Raw genomic sequence first — 19,514 nt, 5'->3', positions numbered from 1 at the left:
AGGCAGATAAATGCTAAACCGAGGAAGATGATGGCCCTCCATCAGCCTAAACAAATGTAAATCACTAGGCCCTTGGACAAATGAGCTGAGGGATAAAATTGAGATGATGGCCTCAGGCTGCCTGGTCCTGCCTCCCAGTAGGGGAGGGATGAAGAGGAGCTTTTGAAGATGCAATTTTGTCCAGCACAAGTAACGTGGGAGACTTGGAGGCAAAAGTAGTCTTCAGCACACAGAGAGATGCATGTGCCCGGATCCTGAGCTCCTGTCCCACCTGGACATCCCTCAGTGATGAACCAAAATGCCTCAATCCAGCCCTTCAGCCAACAAACCGCTTCGGGTGAACCCCTCGCCCTCTGCAAACCCCTCTAGGATCCCTGGGCTCTGGGGAATCCACCGCCGTTTCCCAGCTCCCCGCAAATATCCAAGTCCACGTGGGATTTGGAGCTCTTGGTGGCATCACAGCACCATGTGCAAGGGGCTGTTTGCGAGAACGAACCATTCCAGATTGCAGCAAGAGAACCAGGGAAATGCAGGCACGCCTGTGGCACGCAGGGCACAGAAACCTGCAGAAGTTGCCGTAAAAAAATCATAAATAAATCGAAAAATAAGAAGTATTTGGGCATCACCTCTTCCCAGCATCCGCACATTAAGGATGCGCCGCGCTCGGTCCCCCCCCCCGCGCCGTCACCTCTGACGCTGTGACAGTTGAGCAACACCGGCTGAATTCTGTGCTGTTTGCGAGCTGCAATGAGACTGCAGAAAAAAACCACTTCCCTGTTTGTTCTTCCAGCACAGAAATAGGAACACAAACAGAAACGAGTGCCCCCAGCGGCACCCGCACCGCTCCGGCCAGCCCGGACCCCCTCAGCTCCCGGGGACTCCCCCCCACCCCACCCCCCCCGAGCACCGACCTCCCTGTCCCACCGCCTGTGCGCGGATGGGTGATGCAGAGTCGGGGGGCTGCTCTCAATTCTTCCCACACACACACCCCGCGTTAACTGTTTCTTTGCTCTGTCTAGGAATACCAGCAGGTTGTTAGAAAGTAGAAGAAGGGTGGAGAGCTGGAAGGTCCCAGCTTTCATACCGTAGGAGGGTTGTCCTCATCAGACTGCCTGCTCTCATTAACAATTTGGGAGCGAAGCGTTGTTACAGGAGGTTCTAAGAGAGCAGCAGCATCCCCATCTCCCCCCTCCCCACCCCCCCCCCCCCCTCCCAGACGCAGGCACGGCCCCAATTTCACAATAACAGAAAAGCAAACTTTTCAACCGAAGATGCGGATGGACCGTGCCAGGAGACAGTTAGCACAGCTCGGTGCACAGCCCCTTGCACCCCCAAGGGAAGGCGTGCTGCTCTTCCCTTAACCTCCCCTGGCAACCCTGCGAAGTGGGGAGCCAGAAAGCCAGGATGCCCTGGTGACCCCGCGAAGCGTAAATCCAGAAAGGCGAGATGCTGTTGGTACCCAGGAACACTCACTTTCCGGGCAGCGGGAGCCTGTCCCTGCTCGCCTGCCCTCCCACTGCTCCGCAGGATGCTGTCAGCTCCCACGTCTTAAGCAAAAACTCAGCTGCCCAGGTGAAGAGAGAGCCATTGCTCTTCTCCACTGCCACTCTGCTTGCTGTCTTGGCTCCCCTGAGGCAAAATTCAATCACATTTAAATTTAAAACAAAACAAGCCCTCCTTTACTTCCTGTGCTTTGCCTTTTTCTGCATCTACAAGATCATTTTTTTCCCTTACTACTCACATTTATAACTTTCCTTGCCTCTTCTGACTTGTTACCCTCTAATTATCCATTCTCTCTCTTCAACAAGCCCAGACAGAGCACAGGTAATCAGAAAGGTTAGTGCGGGCACTCGAGGCCACCCCTGCCTTTGGGCAGGAGGGAGCAGGCAGGGACACGGGCAGGGACACAGGGCAACGGCAGGGACACGGGACAAGGGCAGGGACACGGCTCCCTGCCCGCATGCCGCTGCCCCATCCTGCAGGTCTCTGAGCATCCTCAACTCGTAGGAAAATCAACAGGAGCTCCGGGCACTCGGGTCTTTGTACCAAACACCCAGAGGAAGGCAAAGACCAGACCTTATTTAAAACACCTTCGTTTGAGGACCACCTGTCCACCGACTTCCAGAACTCGGTGTCAAACACTATCAGCAGCCAGCAATACTTCAAACTAATTGCATCTCCCTGCCTACAGACCTAACGGGTACTCTCCCATCCTTTGCTCCAAGCCTTCATTTTCTGACACCAGCCTCAATTTTCCTAAGAAAAACAAATTTAACCTTTGATTTAACCTTTCTGCAAGCTATTTTTACTCCCATCTCAAGCTTATTTTAACCTCAGTAGCCAATAAATGCTTAAAGGTCAAATACCATTCCTAAGAGCCGGGCTCCTCACCCCTGGGAGAAAGGCTGAGATCATTGATTTTTTTTTCCCAAGCAAAATCCCCTCTTAGACATGTCCCAGCGGTAGGAGGGTCCAGGTTCAGACCCGAAAGTAAACAATTTTCACTGTGGGTGCTGAGAGAAGGAGCTGGGAATCTTCCCCCCTGAATGCCCTCCTTCCCTTCTTCCCTCTCAAAAAGCGCTCGGGATGTACAGGTATGGAGATACGCCTATTCCCCCCCCCCCGCCCCCCCCCCCCAAAATTGCACCCGAGCTTGACAATCCAGCACATCCCCCCTCCCTTGCCTTTGCAGCGCATCCCAACTTCCAGGTCGCTGCCTCCATCCCCCGGCGCGGAACAGGAGGGGTGGGAGGGGAACAGGGCGGCAGGTAAGGCGCTCCCAGCCCAGCATCCTTTTAGGCTGCCCCGCTCCGCAGGTGGGGAAGGGGCAGGACCGGCCGCCGCCGCGTCCCCCGCCGAGGGAGGGAGCCCGGAGGAAGGGGCAGGTGGCCGGTTCGGGGAGGAGGGAGGGAGGGGATAAGCGCCCCGCGGGACGCCCAGCAGGGCCACGGCGGGGGGGAGCGGCCGAGGGATGTTTTTGGGCCCGGGCGATGCAGGAGAGGGGGGCGGCGGCCGCCACCCGGGCCCGGCGACCTAGCAGCGCGGTGCGGCGGGGCGGGGAGGGAGGGGGGAAGGCGGCGGGGAAAGCCCCGAGGCGACGCGGCCGGGAGCGGCGAAGAGGAGGGGAGGGAGGGAGAGAGGGCAGGCGGGAGCCGGCAGCCGCCACGCCCCCGGGCACCGCCATCCCGGCCCCGCGCAGCTCTCCGCGCCCGCGGGCCCGCCGCTCCCCAGCCCCAAAGCCAGCAGCGCTGCCCGGGCACGGAGCCCCGGTACCCGTGGAGCTCCCCCCCGTCCCCGGCCCGGCACATCGCCCCGAGGAGCCGCGGGTTCGCGCCCCCTCCCCCCCAAGGCGGGCAGGGCGCGGGGCAGCCTCTGCCGCAGTCATTAATTTGGGAAAATAAAAAAAAAGGCGAAGCTGCGAGCCCGACCCTTTAAAAGTTCTTGTTTACATTCCCGCTGCCTCCCTCGTTACACTTTAAAACAAGAGTGACCAACATGCGCAATCCACCCCTGGAAATGCTGCACATCCCCCGCCTCGCAGCCCGGGGAGGGGGGGAGGAGGAGGAGGAGGAGGAGGAGGGGGGGGGGAGGGAGGGCAGAAAAAATTAAAAAATAAAATAAATACAAGCAAAGCAGGGGGAGCTGCAAAATAACCATCCACTGCAAAATAAGCCCGTTCCCGACGCCAGCCCCGCCGAGCCTTTACCTTTGCCAGGAGAGTGTCCTCCAAGAGTTGAGGCTGTCTCTCGGGTTACGGGCGGGGAGGAGGCGGGGGGCGGGGGATGCTCCCGCAGTCCCCGGCCGGGAGAGCCCCCTCGCCGGCTCAATCCGGTGTCATTGCCGGGGCCGCGCCGGCCGGGCCCTCTTCAGGAGCGGCCGCCCGGTAACTCCATGGATGCGGCCCCGCTCCCAGCCGAGATGGCCGCTCCGCGGCGGCCGGGCGAGCCCTTGCCCGCCTGTTTCTCTTTCTTTTTTACCCCGCACTTCCTCAGGCTCTCCTCGCCCCGCCGCCGCTCGGGCTCCGGCAGGGAGGCGGGGAAGCGACTTTCGGAGCGGGGACGGATAATGGTGGCGGCGCTTCCACCCCCCCCCACCCCCCCTTCCCTCCTCGCCGGCCGCCCCAAATCTTCAATTTCTTTCCCTCCTGCGCCTTCTCCCTTCCCGAGGCGCAGCGGCAGCAGGGCCAGGTGCGGCCAGCGCGGGTCCCATCCCGGGCCGCGCCGCCGCTGCCCGCCCGCCCCGCTCCTCACCCCCCCGCCGGTCGCCGGGGCCCCATGGCGCTGCCCGGAGCCCCAGCGCCGCACGCCCGGAGCCCGCTCGCCCCGCAGGCGTCCCGCCGGCACCGCTGGCCCTGCACACACACAGACAGATACACACACACACACACTCTTTTCCCTCCTCTCCCCGTTCCCCGCTCCGCGCCCCCTCTCCGCGCTGCGCACACGCGTACGCGGGGACGCGGCTCTGCAACCTTAAAAAAAAAATAAGCTTATACTTAAAAAAAAAAAAAAAAGAAAACCACCCTTTTGGCGCCATATTAATGACGTACTTAAAATTTGCCATTTCTCCTGCGTCAAAAAGACGGTTCTTGCCCATCGCGGAGCGGGTGGGGGCCGCGGTGCGGAGCCGCTCTCTCCCCCCCACACACCCCCTCCTTCTTCCCCCCCTTCCCCATCCCCCCCCTTCGCGTAGTAAACTTCCGCGGCCGCGGGGCGGGCGGCGTGGGAATTGCCGGGGAGGGCCGCGGGGAGTCCGCGCTGCTCCGCGGATAAGGTTACGCGGGCCGCGCTGGTACACGCGGCCGCTTTAGAGAGGCGCGCAGCGCCCGCGTAAGGGAGAGCGGCGGGTGGGATTGGGGATGCGGCGGCACCAGCAAAGCCCCCCCCCCTCCCCGCGAGGGGTTGAGGGTGCGGTGTGAGGGGATCACACCCCCCAAAATAAAAACCCTAAACAAAACCAACAAACCCCCAACAAACTTTGCAGAGTTGCCGCGGAGAGGGGCGGAGCGGCACCCCCCGCCCCGGGGTGACCCCGCCATGTGCTCTCCAAAGGGGAACTGTGGGCTCAGGGGTGCTTGGCTGTTCTCCCCAGGATTAAAACCAGCGGCAGTGTGGCCGTGGCAATAGAAACGGTGCCTCAGATTAAATCGGTAACAAGCGAGGGGCTGCAGTGGGTGCAGCTTAACAACCTCCCCGAGGCCTTTGCTGTAAAAGCAATTGCAGGAGTTGCTTTGTGCTGCTTCAAACCATTGCTACAGAAGATGAAAATTCAGGTTAAACCTGAGTCTTTCAGTCGCAAGCTGTGACTTAAACTCATCTCTTAAACCTGGTGAAGCTTGTCAGCTCTAAAACTCTGAGTTACCAGTTGTTAAAGGCATCGGGACCACAGCAAGAACCACCACAGCGAAGGTGGTGGGATGCTCCCTGCTCTACATCCCGGTTCTAGCTTTCAATAATTTCCCAAACTTGAATGACTTAGGCTGCAACTTTCTGCCTTGGCAGCCAGTGCTGGACGTTTTCCAAACTCTCTGAGTCCTTTGACTCTTCCAAGGATGAAGGAGGAGGAGAGGAGCATCACTTTGGTCATTCTTGGGTTTACTGTGGGTTTGTTTTGGGACTGCAATTCTGGAAGTGGGGTCTTGAAATCTGGCATAACGTGGCTTTTTGTAACCTCTTAGATAAACCCACCCAACTTAGCCATGTCTTCTTTGCAGGAGAGCAGCTCGCAACATGCAGCAGAAAACATGCCTGATTCCGGCTGCTGAAATGGCTGAGGAAGCTGCTCTTGGGGCACCTGCTGCTCAGAGCCCACTCAGCATCCCCCCAAGGAATGAGAAACTTCAGTTCCCAGTTACAAAGCCTTTCCTCATAGTAAAAGAGCATTGGGATACATGAGCATGTCCCCTTTCCATTGGTCCCCACCAGCCCCAGGTACCTCACCTGCTCTGGCACACAGTCACATTTATTGCCAGAACCTATGGATCCCACCCCATCTAACCCCTCAGGCTGCATTCAGGGATATTTGGAAGGTCACTGCCTCGTTACCTGGTGAGAACATCAGAAACACCCAACGGGAGGCACACTGCACCGATTTAGGGAGACTTCCTTTTGCACACATATTCTAATTCAGTTCTTAATTATAGTCAAGAGTCTGCTTTCCATGGAGCACCTGCATGTCACCTACCAGCTCTGGAAGTCAAAAAGGAAACAAATTTTGGCCAGGTCTTATCTGCAGAACCAAAAACTGCCTGGGGAGCGATGCAAGGGCTGCGGGATGCGGGATGTGGCCACAGTCTGACTGTGGCACAGGATAAAACTCTCCCAAGGAGGAAGATTCTCTCCTTGCCCTTGCCACAGGCTTTGTAACGCTAACAAAGTCATTAAGCCAAACTTTTGGATGCTGATGGTTGGTTGTATTGCCCACATTTCGAGTGTGCAGCTCAAAACCTTTAGCCTGAATTGCTGACATCCATCTTTGTACAGCTGGAAGCAGAGGGTGCTGCGCTTGCATGTATGAAGTGCTGTATCATGTTAAATGCTCTGAGAGAGCGGGCGTTCCACTCCTCTCAGATGGAGTACCCTGAATTAGTCAAAACTGACCTTAATCCATCCACGGTGTCACCCTGACCCATCTTCATAACGGGTGTTTGGGGAGGATTAATGAAGGTGCTGGAGCACTGATGCAGTGTAGTGGAAAGCGCCGTAGGAAAAAGCCACGAGGAAATGAATTATTCTGTCTGCAGAGGAACCTGCCAACGTCCCTGCTCTGGTCCTGAAGAGCAGATTACAGCCTTCCAACCCGCTGGGCTGTTTCTCCAGGGTTCCTGGGCACCACCTCTAAAGGATGTCACAGTGAGTCCCAGTCCAGTCTGCAGCTCACAGAACCACAGGATCACAGAATCATAGGGGTTTGAAGGGACCTCCAGAGATCAGTGGGTCCAACCCCCTGCCAAAGCAGGGTCCCTAGGACAGGGCACACAGGTCGGTGTCCAGACAGGGCTGGAATCTCTCCAGAGAAGGAGACTCCACACCCCCTGGGCAGCCTGTCCCAGGGCTCCCTCACCGGGAAGAAGTCCTTCCGCATGTTGGTGCTGGAAGTCCCTGTGCTCCAACCTGAGGCCATCGCCCCTTGTCCTGTCCCCACAGACACTGAGAAGAGGATGGCCATTTCCCCCTGTGTCCCACCCTTCAGATATTGATAAACATTAATAAGATCCCCTCTCAGGCTTCTTTCCTCAAAGGTGAAGCTCAGTTCCTTGGTGTGGGTGGGTTGTGCTTGGCAGGTCCCAAGCACCCCTAGACCAAACCCAGATGCATTTTTGCCATCCCAAAGATGAGCACCTCGTCCTGCTTTGAAATCTGCACATGGAGATACCTGAGCTGTATTTCCTCTTGCTGGGAAATCCCAAAGTGGCCAGACATGTGAATAATGTGCTGAGCTGAGGCCTAGGATCACGTGCTGAACACTAGGGACGAGCCGGCATCGCCGAGCCCCTGGCTGCCCATCTCCCACACTGTACACCATGGTGTGTATAGTATCTGAACCTGCAATTAAAAACCTCATTCTGCTGCAACAAAAGGGCACAGATGGAGAAAATTTGGGCCATGTCTTCATTCTGAGTACTTCACTGGGCAGGAGCAGTAGGTGTTTGGCTACCATCTATGCACACTTACACAAAGCTTGCCTACCTGTGTAAGTAACACATACATCTGAAATGCACAGAGAGAACACCTGATGGGTGGCTCTACAGAGAGGTCATGTCATGTATGATGCATATGAGGCATGGTTTACATACCAGGGCATCTGTGTAACGCTTAGGGAGGGCTCTGACAGGGTGTTGTCAGTTGACATTCACTAAGAGAAGAGATAAATCTAATAATAAAAACAACAACAACAACAAAAAAAGCACATTTTGGAAGAAATAATACGACACAAATCCTCTAAAAGGACAGAATTGTCTACACAACAAAGGCTCGGCTGATTGATGCTAAAATAAGCAGTTATGCAACAAGTAAGAAATACGCTCTCCAGGGAAGGAACCAGCATCGTTTCCCTTTCATCTTCCTTCACCAGAGCTGATTTTTGCAAACCTAGAAGAAAAAGATAGGCAACCTTTCGATGAGGAGCACAGAGGTGGAGTTAATGGATGATGTTGAGTGGAGGATGGAGTCTTTATGAGCTGTGTGTGAGTTTGGAGGAGTTAAATCCCATCGTTAAATGTGAGTTGTCCCCCCAAAAAGTGCCACAGACCCATCAATTCCACTGCCTTGGGGCTGCTCCCACGCTGGGTGGGAGTCTCTTGGTTTTAGGGGTGCATTGGCTCACCCCAGAGCGGTGATTACACAACTGTTAGAGCAACTTTGGGAGAATAAGGGTGTGAAATTGCCACGAGAGGGAAGAATGCAGCCAGCCAGTGTGGTTGATAAAGCAAGCTTCAACTTTATTGCAAGCACACACTTCCTTTTATACTATTCCTACCACGTGTTATACCTGTTGTATACTAATTGGCTCTTAACTAAAGGTTACATTTACATACTCCACCCATCTGGTAGCCTGTGAATCATGTCTCTTTCTCAGCCCCAGGAACACTGAATCCTTATCACACCTCCTGCTCCCACATCTTGTGGCCTTGCTGCACGATGCACAAGAATACGCTGACCGATTGTTGACCCTTCTGTTCTCACCAAGACAGTGTGGGGTCTAGTCTTGCTAAACTACACAGGCGACTGCTTGGACAACTGCTCCATAGGCTCATGGCCTTGCTCCTCAAGCCATTCTGCAACATGGAATAGCTCATCTCCCAACACTTGGGTTTGATAAAACTTCTCAAGGAGATCCGAGACCAGTGAAAAGCCTCTGTGCAGACAGATCTCCTGGGAGAGGAAGATTCAGACTCAGTTACCTGGTTGGCATCACATTTGATTACCGCAGTACGTTACCACCAGCCATGGGTAGGACAGGTCCAAGGGAGTGTGAGCAGTCCCCAAACACAATGAAAATCCAATGTGATGTTGAAGACCTTTAGAAATGATCTATTTACTCATGTTAACTAGTGAGGAATCATGAGGGCAGCTCATCTCCCTCAGCCTGTTGCTGCTGCGATACCCACCTGGCCGTGATGCTGGGCACTGGAAGACCACCAGTCTTTCAGTGGGCAGGGAGATGCTCAGAAGCATCCCATGACTGGAAAACAGTGCAGGAGACACGTGTCTCCTATTTTCCTCTTCTGAGCCCTCTGGGAGCCAGGAGAAGTCAAAACCACCTCACAGCTACTTTTATTTCTAATAAAGACCAGAGCAGTACATGGCCATTCCAGGGAGGGAACCCAGAGGTGATGAAAACCTTATCCCAAGTAGGGCTGTCCAATATCCCAGCTGTAATCAGGGTACTTAGATTTATTAAAATACATGTTGATTTGGGAGGTGGTAAGCAGGTGCAGTAGAAGGAGAAAGAACAAGCTCCATCCTAAACCACAATGATAATCACTCCCATCTTCAAGAACGAACTACCCCAGGAAGATCAAGGGAGAGATGGCCGCTATGGCCATTATACCAACTAATCCCTTTTCTTTCTCATTCATTCTGCATAATTCTCTTCCTCTCTGAAGCCAGGGAAAAAGGCTATACTTAGAGGAGAAGAAAATTTGATTTGGCAGATCAGCGGATAGCGAGATTTTGTTTGCAGTCTCAATTACCTTCAGGAGCTGGAAATTTGGTATCAAAATAAACTGTAAACAAACAAAAAAAAATAGAGCATTACATATGTCCATCCCTTGATGGATAGCTCAAAAATTCTCTATGTTCTAGCAACAGCTGCTTTAATATCTTTCAAAGAAATGGCAGCCTGCCTCTGTCTGAAAGGATTACCTTGAAGGAATGCATCTGTAAGTGGTTTTGTGCAAAGATGCTGATGTTCTTGTGGGTTTTGTGCACTGAATTTTTTTCTGCCAAGTTTCAAGATGCCTTCTTGTTGCTGCTGCTCTTGTTTTCTCTGTTTAAGTTCACTCCTGTTGCAAAGCGCATCTGATACATCACACATTTCATGCAGACCCCAGACTGGAAGAACTGGGGCTTTCAGAGGGCCCTAAAGGGTAGATGTGGGGAAATAAGGACCATCGGTGGGTAGCTGAATGGCTTCAGTGGTGCTCCTGTGCCAGAGGCCTGTTGAAGCTCCTTTGGCTTTGGACATATCCTTGGGCACCATGGCAGACTCCGCAGCAGCACACTTCCCCACCTGCTTTCCTTTGCTCCCTTCTTGTTGGCATTTCCAGGTGTCCATGTTCGATGGGGTGATGGGATAATGTGGCTCCTCAGAGCTTGTGGGCAAAGTCTCTAGTTCTGGGTGACAGAGGATGAAAATCATGGATTTAGAAGAGTTCAGTTAGAAGAGACCTACAAGCATCACCTAGTCCAGCTGCCTAAGTATCTCTTCCCCCCACCTCCATGTGAAGGGCTACCCCAAAGCCAGGACATGCCAGTGCAAGCCCTTGTCCTGCCCATTCCCACCTCGCAACCCAGGGAAGGATCCGCCTAGGTGTAAAATCAGTTGTGTTTTACTCCCCTGAGGAGGCCAGGAGAGCTCTCCTCCTCCCACCAAGGAGGTTAACAGCTGGGTGTCTGATCCCACCTGCAGATCCCACCACAGAACATGCAATTACTCTCCCAATTAAGAAAAAAAAAAAGAGGAGACATTAAAGATGAGTCACAATTCAACGTGCCACGTGAGGGGACGGTACACATGCTAAACAATGCATGCATCCAGCCTGCATTAATCCATATTTTATATGGAATCCCTCTAGACATTCAGTTTATAACCGAGTTGGCTATTTCCCTGTATTTCTCTGGAGTTGGAGGGTGTGAAAAAGACATTTCCATTTCATTGACTAAGTTCCCAAGGGGAGAGTTTATGAAAGTGCAAGTGCATAATTTAGTGCCTGACAGGATAAAGATGGTATCTGGCTTCAAAAAAAATAGTGCACCCTGAAAAACAAAATTGCTAGAACAGACATTTGTTTTCCATAAGTACCATATTTTAGGAGCATTTAATTTAGCTTAGAAGCACTGTTAAAAATATATGCATTGTAAATTGCAGCTGTATAATGTGGTATTTATCAGATAATGTCACTGAATAGTCTTCTGTTGCAATATAAATGCCAAGGCATTTATAGAAAATAAATGTTGAAGTAGAAAGCTTTCTTTTCAAAGTGGGAAACCATTATCTCATCCAAAAGTCATAAATAAAATGATGAGGGTTTGCTTTACGGGGTTGGTTTTAACTATTGGAGGGGGGGGGCTGACATGGACACTCCATCACCTGAGTGATGTTCCTAAGCAGCCAACTTAGCCTGGATGCTGCAGGCAGAGTGGGTGGCACATGGGATGGGCCCTGAGAGTTTGGAAAGATCCAAGAGTAGCCAGAAGGAGAAGTGAGCTGCTAATGAGGCTCATTGGTTGAGGACAAAGAGATCAAGATGGAAACTGGGGGGTTTCTTGGGATATTTCACACAATATTTCAAGAAAGTTCATCAGGTCTGATTATGGACCCGACACAGGATGCGTGAATAGCAGCTTTTGAAAATGGGATCTGAAAGCCAGCTCCAGAAGCTCTGTTTTAGTCCTAAATTCATGATCTGATCTGATTTTAAAGGATGGAGCACCTGGCAGCTGCTATTGATTTCCGTGGGGTTTGGATCAAGCTGTGCATGTGCAGCACTGTTTATTAGCATAAGGTACAAAGGGCTGTGGGAGAGGGATGGTAAATAAGATTTCGGATCCCAGAACTCCACCTTCTGCTCCTCTGAAATTTGAAGACATTGATCTAGTCTTTTCATCTACTAAAAAAAATGAGGCTCAGGCTGCCATTCATGCAGATGGACTGTGTGCTTTGCTGAGCAAGATGCACACCACGTAGGCAGCTGGGTCCCATTCTATCCCATGCCATGCCATGCCATGCCATCCTATCCCATGCGCTTTTCACACCACCACCCCTTTTGCTGGCATTGCCAGGACAGGAAAAACACCACTCCAACACAACTGGGACCCACCACATGAACTGCCTCCCTGCTGAAGTGGGATTCCTGAAGGAGGAGGATGGATGGATGGATGGATGGATGGATGGATGGATGGATGGATGGATGGATGGGGAAGAGGAGGAGGAGCAGCCACCTCATCCAACGCCCAGGTAGTAATCCTGCTAATTTCATTTCTGTTATCCTGGGTTTGACGTAGCCAGGTAATCCACATTTTATGGGATTTGTAATTTTCAACCCATTTTAAGCTGTAGTGTTAGGAGCAAAGTCTGCCTGTGACTTCAAGAGAGCTGCAGCTACAACATTTATTCCATAAAGCCCCAGTGACCTCTCTAGTCCATGGGCATGCAGGCATTGGTGCTGGGGAGGTGGGGGAATTGGGAGCACCTGAATTTTGGTCACAAACCAGATACTGTTCTGGCTGGCTGGGAAAGCCAGAGTGGGTTCAGCACCCCCAAACGCCTCCGAGAGCAGCGCTAGCCCACAGCTTGGGCATGGTTCTTCTAAAGGGAGGAACGAGATTCCCACAGTCCTCTCCTGGCTTCAGGAATTCATCCTTTTGTGGCTCTGCTCCTCTTCTAGCCCCTTCTTGGTTCGCTCAGGTGCTGTATAGGCTGCTTGTTCCTCCCCCTGATGCACACTGCATTGTTCTTCAGGTGATCCAGTCTGTTGACTCCCCATCAGCGATTTGGGGGGGGGTTTGGACTGGATGATCTCTGGAGGTCCCTTCCAACCCCCAAAATTCTGTAAAGTTCTGTGATTATATTCTCACTGCATTGCTGGTTATCCACCTTTCCATGCTTGCCCATCCCTCTCCATGGCAGAGCACGCTTCAGCCTGCCCCGTAGCATCACACCCAGGCAGACACAGCCAAAACCAAGGCCAAATCCCTCATTCTTCTCACCCACCTGCCTCCATCCACTGTCCCAGGCAGGGGAGCAATGCATACCTGGCACAGCTCAACTGCTGCATTGTCAGAAGCACGTTACACAAGGAATGATATGATGAATGCCAGAAATAAGTGTCTAAAATACCTTTCACATAGAAGAAATGGCTGGATGGATGAATGGATGGATGGACAGCTGATTTGCTGGCTCACCAGCTGTGGAGGGAAGCATGACACACCACAGGACAGGCTTCTGGGCCACATTCAGAAGAAAATACTGCAGTAGCTCTGTGCAGAGGGGATCTCACATTGAGCACAGAGGACCTCAAGGCTGAGCATCATATTCATGAAGTCTCACAGCAACAAGAGAGGGACCATCATCTCCTCGGGCAAGATGAGAGCCCCACCACAGAAGATGCACCAGATATTGATTTGAATGTACCTTTTCCACTTGAAAACAGACCTCTCCTACCTGGGAGCAACAATTCCCACATGCCAGGACTTTAGGACACTGTATATACAACACCCCCCCCCTCTGTAGTGGAGCAATCTTCAAATCAATTGTACCTGGCAGGGGAAGTTTAATGACTTTCTGATTATGGCTGGAAAGCCTTTCAGAGCTAATGAGCAGAAACAAGACCACTTAGCTCCTACCTGAGGAGGTGACTCCACGGTCACCACCAACACTTGGAAGGGAGCTGTAGCGTGACTTCCATCAGCACAGCAGATCCAGAAGAGAAGGTCAGGTCGGCTCCACCACCTCTGCCTTGGGAGCTAGGACCTGAGTTCAGGAAGGACTTTAAGGATCCCAGCTCACATGGGGATGAAAGTTACCCATGACACAGCAACACATCCTGATGCATCGTCCTTCCCTGGAACACCAGCTGGGGCTGCAGTCCCAGGGGACGCCTTGCTCTGTCCCCAGCCAGGGACAGCTGCTGAGGTGTGAAAGGGATGGGGAGGTGTGGGTATGTGTGTGCACCAGTTTAATTTTATCTTGACAGCCAGGAGAAAAGGAGTTACACATTTAATTCCCAAGCTGGTCCCGCAGGGCAGAAGGACAGGGTGCAGCAGGGAGGGTGTCCACCCTGGCCCAAGCACTCAGGGCATCCTGCAGTGCCTGGGGGTGGTGGCATCTGCCCTGGGGTACCTCGGGGAGCAGCGAGCCTGGCTGCTGGAGGAAAAATAAACAAATACAGTGAGTCACAAAGGCAAGTGGCATATGACGGGGACAGGTACTTATGCAAATAGACTGCTAACACCCAGCCAGACAGAGCTGATAAGCCTCCTAGGCCAGCTGGAGGCTTCTTCATCCTGCTGGGGGGAGGAGGAGGAGGAGGACAGCTTCAGGATAACAATAGAAAAAATAACAGAAAGCAAAAGCAAGACAGCTCTGGGAAGGCTGCAAGAGGCTGCCTGACTCCTGCTCCAGTACCAATCTGCAGCACCTTGCCATGTTGCCAGCTCTGCTTTCAGAAGCATCCTCATGTGCTGATGCAGGTGAGCACGTGCTATAGTACCTGTCACGATACCTCCCGGCGGTGGTGGGCACCTACTAGAGCTCATCACCCTGCAAAGTAACCAGTCCTGCAGCAAAGTTTCTCAGATTTGTGAGGCTGTAGCACAGGGGCTGTGGGGGGAGCTGCCTTCCCCATCTTGTGCTGCCCCTGTAACTCTTCCCTCCCCCGCCCTGCTGCTTCCCCCACCCCTCCCAGAGCATAAATGAGAGGCAAATTATCCTCCTGCGATGCTGCTGGGGATCCCCCAGGAATCTTCATATCTGGCCTGGCTGGGCTGCTGATAATCAGATAGAGGGGGTTTAAAATAATCAAGCCTAAGCAGCTGAAATCCCAACTGGAATAGGTAATGGGGTCAGAAAACAAACACTGCAGCCAGGGCACAGCCGGAGGGGCTGCAGGACCCCAGGGATGGGGCACCACGTGCACATTTGGGGCAGGCTGCCCCACAAGCTGTGGTGCTTCTCCAGGATGCTGCCCAAAAAACAGTCTCCCCCATCCCATGCTTCTCTGGCACTGGGAAACCTGTGTGAATGACACCCCACCCCACGTTTCACATGGGGCCCCAAGAGCCAGGTAGTTCCTGCCTCCCCATTGCATCCATCACCACAAGCCTGAGTCATAAAAGAAAGGGTTTTGCTGCCTCAGAGCCCCATCACTCTGCAGTCCCAGAACTGCCAGCAGCTCAGAAGATGCAGGATATCTCCCTGCTCCTGGAGCATCACACAGGCTCCCAGTCCCCTGATCCCCCACCCTGCACTGGCTCCACCACCCCCTTCACCTGCCTTACCCATGGGCAGGGAAAAGGGGGCAGAAGCACCAAGGAAAGGGGGAGGATTGCTAAATCCAGGGAAAATTTGTTTTCCTACCACTCAGAGCACCAGCTTGTATTGATGATGTAATGCTCCAACAGTGAGAAGCCAGAGGTTTGCCCTTCCTGTGGTATTCCCTTAGGAAAAAATATTACTGCAGTGTAAAACCTGAGAACTGAAACAGGCCAGTGATTCACCAGGGAAGATGCCTCTCCCTTCTCCCTACTCGGCAAGGCAGAGACACATGTTGTGAGGTTTGAAAGAAAAAAAAACCCTGAAAAAGCCTTTAATTAATCCCTGGAGGCTAAACCATGCCAGATATGGACAGGATTCCTCCTCTGCCTCCTTTCTGAAGGAAGAACACGCCACTGTCTCCCTGCTGCAGCTCCTTGAGGGGATTCTCCATTCCCCAGGGCAGGATCCAAAGCATTTTCCAAAGCTTTTTTTCTTTTGGGCAGAGGGTAGCTGTGGCAGGGAAGCTTTGCAGCTGTCCCAGGGCAGCAGGGAAACCAGAGTCCCCTCCAGCATTTCCCAGATGAGCACAGACTTTCGGTAGCTCCTACCTGCTGGGAGGAAATTTCCCAAGTTCAAGGTCAGGTTTGTTTGTCTTCCCTCCTGCCAGACCCAAACTGTTATGCAATATCCAGGAAGTCACTTTTATCAAAACTCAATTCAATTTCTAAGATTAAGAGCGTGGAAAAACAAGTACTGGGCTGGAAAGTGCTGGCAGCAACCATGCCAGAGCTTTGTTTGGACAAGGATTGCTAATAGGGCATCTCTTCTTTCTACAGGTCAGTAAGGGCAGGATACAAAATGTGCTTTTTATAAGGGGCTGGTGATGATGAGAAAAATTAACCCTCACGTAGAGAGAGCAGAAGTTGTAGCAAAGTTTAGTTTTGAGAGCAACTTCTGTGGTTGCTACTGTGGCTTTTGTGGAAGGAGCTCAGGAGCATCCTGAGGTGTAAAGCCAAGGCTCAGCCCTGGGCAAGAGACAGAGGTACTGCTGGCAATGCAGCTGTGGTCCTGTGCTGGCTGGATTTACTTGGATACAGCCACCTTGGTGCCAGGCAGCAGCACAGGTAAAGGCTTCACTGGGTGAAAACCCGACTTGGAAAGTAACAGGTGAGATAGAGCACACGTGGGGCTTTCACAGGGACCAGCAGCAGTTGGCACAGCCACATGACCTCGCTCAGAAAACGCCCTGGAGACAAGAAATCTTGGTTTGCAAAGGGAAAACAGTACAGAGTAAGAGCCAGGCTGGCCCTGTGTCTGACCTGGTCCTGAGGTCTTTGAAGATGAAAAGCACCCAGATCTGCCATGGGGGAACGAGGATGCTTCATCCCATGACAGCGATCGCATCAGCTGCAGTCCAGAAAATACATTGGTCTTCTTCACACTTCCTCCAACCTTATAAAGTTTCAATAATGCCCATTATGGAGACCAGATCAAACCAGTGCTTTCTGCTGTTAGAGGGGAAAAAAAAAACCCAGACATTGAGTTTCCAGCATTGTGAACTCCCTTAATCCTGTACTACATCTATAGGTCTTACACACAGGGAAAGTTCAAACCCAGTAATAAAGAGCTCCAGAGTTTGGTAATAGCAAAGGGAGAACTTGAGGTTTGAAAGAAAATTCTTGGCACTAGCAGATTTGCCAGTTCAGCAATGGGAAGCACCACAAAGTCCAAGCACAGGCGATATATCTCCCTTTCACTGCCTGCCTTGTGCGGGGCTGCGTTCCCCATCGAAGTCGGGAGCTGCAGACTGCACTGTGTTCTTTCTGATTATAGAGCAGTGGTAATTAAACCTCTGGAGCATTAAGTTACCATTTTAACCAAATGCCTGCGTTTTATCTTGATGGGAAATTGAGAGCAAGATCCAGATTCTCACAGTAAATAAAAACTGTTGGCTGTTTCACAGATAATCCATTTCCTCGGCTTATGAATGAGGAAAACACTCCCCCTGTGTGGTTCCTTCACCCCTTTTGCAAACACTCACATTCCTACAGGAAGCTCAGCAGCAGCACTGCCATCTTCCACATACTGCTCAGCCTGTAAAATAATAATTATAATCATAATGTAGCTCCTTAATAACACTTCTAATCCAGGCACGGGTGTCCTTATCTCCAGATAAGGAAACAGAAGCACACGATGATAAAGGTGGCCAAGGCAAAAGCCAGGAATAACCCAGCACCCAGGTTCATGGTCCACCCACAGCTATATCCGCCGCCCAGCTCTGAAGTAATGGTCTTGTCTAGAAACGGATCTTCGAGGTGCAAGTCGAGTTTATTCTTTGGCTCAGTTCTGTGCTGACAACCACAGTTCCACGTCACAGCTTTAGCTTAGTACCTGGGCACATAGAGCTGTTCCAGGTCACATATATACAGGGTAGGTGCCTGATGGGGGTTATTTTTTCACCCTGAGCCCACCTGAACAAGCAAACTAGACAGGTGAGTCCCTTTTATTGCAATTAATGGTAATACACCGGTGGAGCAAGATCAAGGTACCCAGCAGCACCAGCAAAAGGCTGCAGCGTGCACCAGCCCCGTTCTGTTGCTGGCAGTGGCATTAAGTGCTTTGGGAGATCAGTTATTTTGATAATAAAACAGTTGCTTGTGCAGAAGATGGGGCTCAGTTGCTTTCAAAGCCCAGCCCTTGCCACAGAGGCTTTTCATCCCTTGCTTGCGGAGTAAAGTGCATCCTCCCCGCCCAGAGCAGCAACAGGTTTACCACAAAATACTCGCAGCATTTGATGTCTGCAGAGGCAGGTATTACTCACCCAGCTGCTGCTTATGCAAGCATGCTACCACCTCACTTGGGATAGCAGGAGGTGAGGAGGCTGGAGATGCCCATCCTCCCGTGTCATCCAAGTCCAAAGACCAGTCGCAGGGCCCATTTGGGGCTGTATTCCTCAGCAGATCACCTGTATTCCTCAGCAGATCACCTTCCTGCAGGTCTTCCCATGTTACAGCATCAGGAGCTGGTGGGTATCCAAGTCTGAGGCTGCATTGCTTCACCCTCATCATCGACTGTAAGCAGTGGCTGGCAGCACATAGGTGTCCATACATGGATGCTTCTGCCAAGCCTTGGGAGAGCTCCTGGCTCCACAGCTGCCTTAGAGTTGTGGGAGGAGATGCCTCTAGCACAGAGAGCTGTCCCTCCCCAACAGCTGGGCCACACGAGCACAGGGGTGATCCAGAGCATCACCTCACAGAGATCCTTGCTAGCAGAGCAGAGTGCTGCTCCTTGCTATCCCACCTCATCCACAGTGTGGGAACTCCTCATGGAAATCCAACACAGTTCATAGCTTGAGTTGGGAGGAAGGTTCCTCCACAGAAATGCATTTATTGTTGGTGTGGGTGAGTTAAACCAGAGTAAGATGGCTTCCAATTTGAAGATGATCATAAAGCAAGGAGCAACTCACTTTGGAGACATCAGTGTTTGCTCTTGGAATTACTCTTTTACTCCCATCTAATAAAAGAAATGAAAGTTAAAGGAAGTATTGCTGCTGATGTCTCTAGATCCAGGATTTCCACCTTCTTTTCATCATCCCATGCTGGGATACGGTGCTCTCCAAGTCTAACTGGTCATATATGCTGACATAATCCCTCACCCACATTCAACTATTTCACACCCTGGCTTTGCACTGAAAAAACCCTGAAAAATCAATATAAACAGGATTTTTTTTCCCAACTAAATGAATGAATAAAGGAAAACGAATCTACTTAACGTTTCTAGATATTTGAGGTGGGGGAAAGAAAATAGCTGATTATCCTCTGCATTTGACAGGACAAATACAAAACTATATGATTTGAAAAAAAATCAGCTGGGCATTATTCTGCATGCGGACATGAAGGGAAGCACTACTTGATTGCATCGTTTCTCAGGAATGGGTAAACTGGTCTGGTGATTTGGAAAAAGAGAAGCAAGCATCTATTTTTTAATTATTTCTCATTTTTCCACAGACCACTGCCTTTTTTTTATTTGAGTGATGGCCAGAGCTAGAAAGGATAAACCACCACAGGACAAAATTTTCTCGAGAGTATTTTTCTGCCACGAACTTCTGGAAATAGCAAATGGTTCCTTGTTTGCATGAAGTTGGTGTCAGACGATGGAGAATCAGGCTGACTGAAGAGCTGGGACAGCCACCCGCAGTCACCTACACTTTGTGATGCTGGGCAAGTTCCCAGAATCAGCACTGATACAAAAATAAAGCACTGTTATTCATAGAATAAACTGGAAAAATACTGAAATAACTCCAAAAAGAGTTGCAA

General features: G+C 51.7%; 1 protein-coding gene and 1 long non-coding RNA gene across 2 annotated transcripts in view; one reads left to right on the top strand and one right to left on the bottom strand.

The window, feature by feature from the left end:
* JADE2 (jade family PHD finger 2) overlaps positions 1-3,715 on the bottom strand; it is a 78,014-nt gene extending 74,299 nt beyond the window's left edge. The window contains exon 1 of the mRNA XM_084268494.1: positions 3,707-3,715. The gene's annotated coding sequence lies outside the window, so the exon portion shown is untranslated. The remainder of the gene's footprint in view (positions 1-3,706) is intronic.
* Positions 2,513-5,989, top strand: LOC311195145. Its single transcript, XR_014617485.1, has 3 exons — positions 2,513-2,594; positions 2,693-2,768; positions 5,714-5,989. It is a non-coding gene; the product is annotated as an uncharacterized lncRNA (long non-coding RNA).
* Positions 5,990-19,514: the final 13,525 nt, after the last annotated feature.

The sequence above is a fragment of the Gallinula chloropus genome (assembly GCF_964237585.1).
Source record: "Gallinula chloropus genome assembly, chromosome: 10".
In the NCBI taxonomy this organism is placed as follows: Eukaryota; Metazoa; Chordata; class Aves; order Gruiformes; family Rallidae; genus Gallinula; species Gallinula chloropus.
The sequence above is the reverse complement of the archived record's forward strand: the minus strand, read 5'-3'. Positions and strand labels throughout refer to the sequence as shown.